Source organism: Mesoplodon mirus (assembly GCF_964341445.2).
Source record: "Mesoplodon mirus genome assembly, chromosome: 10".
Lineage (NCBI taxonomy): Eukaryota > Metazoa > Chordata > Mammalia > Artiodactyla > Ziphiidae > Mesoplodon > Mesoplodon mirus.
In genome coordinates this window covers 88,869,732-88,872,215 of record NC_138986.1, presented here as the reverse complement: position 1 = coordinate 88,872,215, position 2,484 = coordinate 88,869,732, and the positions used below count along the sequence as shown (strand labels likewise).

Here is a 2,484-nt window from a genome sequence, read left to right as displayed (position 1 = left end):
GGGCACTAGGATATTGATAGTTTATAGGGTGCCATGAAATGTACCCCCCTTCTCAAAAACTGGGACCTAAGATCACTCTCAACAGAAAACAGAGTCATACAGAATCACAGTAAAGATACTAGCTCCAGGTCTGCCAGGATTGTCTGTTAGATATTGAGTCTTTTCAATATAAAGAAAGAATATGTCAGAAAGGAACTGATCAGCTGTGGAAGCAAAAGGAGAAAGAACATTACCATTATTCATCTAAGGAGTCTCTGAGTAAGGGGTGTCCTTGAACAGATACACAGTTGTTGAGATGCTGCCCATACAATAGGACCATGGGCTCCAGTCAGATAAACCATTCATCCTACAGATACTTCCTGTGTGTCCACTACTTTTTCTGGACAGTTAGGATGTGTCCACAAAAAAAACAAAGGTCCCTGCCCAAGGGACTTCCCTGGCAGTCCAACGGTTAAGACTGCGCTTTCCAATGCAGGGGGTGCAGGTTCAATCCCTGGTCAAATCCCACATGCCTCACAGCCAAAAAACCAAAACATAAAACAGAAGCAGGCAGCTGCTCAGTTGATGCTGCGTGTCCTGGGCTGGCTTCCAAGGTGCCACCAGGAGTTATTGGACCCTCTGAAGACTGTCCCTGGATCTCAGGTTAAAAATCTGTATTCTAATCTGAACTGTGGGAAGAAGGGTTAGCTCGTTGGTGATATTCCTACTTGAAGGACATCATGTTTTCCAAACTAGCACATTTGCAGACTGTTGCTGTCCTTAGTGGGGTTCATTCTTCAGCAGCTTCTGCTACATCTGTTGCAACTAAAAAACAGTCCAAACCCTCCATCCTCTGATTACATTTTTAAACGGGAATCTAAATATGGTGCCCACAACTACCATCCAGAATCTAGCCCTGGAGAAAGGAAAAGGTGTTCACGTATGGGATGTAGAAGGCAGAAAACATTTTGACTTTCTGAGTGCCTACAGTGCTGTCAACCAAGAGCATTGTCATCCAAAGATTGTGAATGCTTTGAAAAGTCAGGTGGACAAATTGACCTTAACATCCAGGGCCTTCTACAATAACATGCTCGGTGAATACGAAGAGTATGTTACTAAACTTTTCAACTACCACAAAGTTCTTCCTATGAATACAGGAGTGGAGGCTGGAGAGACTGTTTGCAAACTTGCTCGTAGATGGGGATATACCATGAAGGGGATCCCGAAATACAAAGCAAAGATGGTTTTTGCAGCTGGAAACTTTTGGGGTAGAACATTGTCTGCTATCTCCAGTTCCACAGACCCAGCCAGTTATGATGGTTTTGGACTGTTTATGTCAGTTTTCAAAATCATTCCATATAATGATCTGCCTACTCTTGAGCGTGCACTTCAGGACCCAAATGTTGCCGCATTCATGGTGGAACCAATTCAGGTGTTGTTGTTCCGGATCCAGGCTACCTTGTGGGCATGTGAGAGCTCTGCACCCAGCACCAGGTTCTGTTTATTGCTGATTAAATACAGACAGGATTGGCCAGAACTGGTAGATGGCTGGCTATTGACCAAGAAAATGTCAGACTTGATATGGTCCTTCTAGGAAAGGCACTTTCTGGTGGTTTATACCCTGTTCCGCAGTGTTGTGTGATGATGAAATAATGCTAACCATTAAACCAGGGGAACACGGTTCAACGTAGGGTGGCAATCCACTAGGCTGCCGAGTGTCCATCATGGCCCTGGAGGTTTTGGAAGAAGCAAACCTTGCTGAAAATGCAGAGGATATGGGTATCATCTTGAGAAATGAACTCATGAACCTACCTTCTAATATTGTAATGGCTGTAAGAGGAAAAGGATTATTAAATGCTATTGTTATTAGAGAAACCAAAGATTATGATACTTGGAAGGTGTGTCTGCGACTTCAAGTTAATGGACTTCTGGCCAAGCCAACCCACGGTGATATCATCAGGTTTCCACCTCCGCTTGTGATCAAAGAGGATGAGATTCTGGAGGTCATGGAAATCAGTAACAAGACCATCTTGTCTTTCTGAGGGCGATGGTTTTCAGTGGCGCCTGGGAGCCAGCTTGAGACAGGCAGTTCATAAAGCTCTGAGTTTCTGCACTTAATGCAGGCATATTCCACTTCCCCCATGTCAAGGGCTTTTTAAAAAATATATGTTTTTCAGTTCATATATAATAGAATGACATTTATAAAAGTGCAGTTTGCTGTGTAACATAACTAAGAGAATGTCCTGGCATCTTATATTCGATTAAGTGTTTGTGTCTGTGTGTGTGCATGTGTGTGTGTGTGTGCTTTCTAAGGTGAGATGCATCTCTCTATATAGACAGCCTTTTAATCAAGCCCCTCAGCACAATTTATATATGTTTTAATAATTTCCTTGCTGGTATAAATTGTTTGTATTTGAAAAATTTCTGTGAGAGTATTGCATAGAGGATTAGCTTAACCTCATAAAGTTGAATCATAATCATTGAATTTTAGGAAGGATAAATGGT

General features: G+C 42.5%; 1 pseudogene across 1 annotated transcript; it reads left to right on the top strand.

Moving 5' to 3' along the window:
• Positions 1-719: 719 nt before the first annotated feature.
• Positions 720-2,113, top strand: LOC309811123 (ornithine aminotransferase, mitochondrial-like; annotated as a pseudogene). The gene has a single exon. The product of its transcript is annotated as an ornithine aminotransferase, mitochondrial-like (transcript).
• The last annotated feature ends 371 nt before the right edge of the window (positions 2,114-2,484 follow it).